This window comes from Orbicella faveolata, unplaced genomic scaffold, assembly GCF_042242905.1.
Source record: "Orbicella faveolata isolate gen_17 unplaced genomic scaffold, um_ofav_v1 contig_26, whole genome shotgun sequence".
Lineage (NCBI taxonomy): Eukaryota > Metazoa > Cnidaria > Anthozoa > Scleractinia > Merulinidae > Orbicella > Orbicella faveolata.
The window spans coordinates 14,795,001-14,795,523 of NW_028301554.1; positions in this window are offsets into that span (position 1 = coordinate 14,795,001).

Below are 523 nucleotides of genomic sequence, written 5' to 3' on the forward strand. Positions count from 1 at the left end.
ACACACACGAGACCGGCCACTATCCTATCTGGAATGAGGTCAAGTTTATTGATCGAGATCCTCACTGGTACACACGTAGGGTCAAGGAAGCTATTGACATAAGACTTCACCCAAATAACATCAACAGGGAGAGTGGAATTGAAAGTCCTAAAGCATGGATGCCCACGATCAAAAAACATAACAACAGGAGAACGGTACAACAGTGGACCACTGAAGGAACAGCTACTCGTCGAAACAATGGAACAATAGGAGGATCGAAATGCACCAATCACAGCCGACCTTTGTGATATTAATGACACCGTGCAATCAGTCGACCTTATCGCCTGAAGAAGACTAGCAGTAAGCAGTCGAAACGTCGCGATCTACATCTAAAGTGACTACATCGTGTGACAAACGATAATACACTTTATTACTGCATCTGCCACAATGAATAACAACAATGCATGGTACAGAAATGTTTAAATAGCGTATGGTGCAGCGCAGTATTTCACCGTGCTTCTTTGGAAACAAAGTGACCATGGCC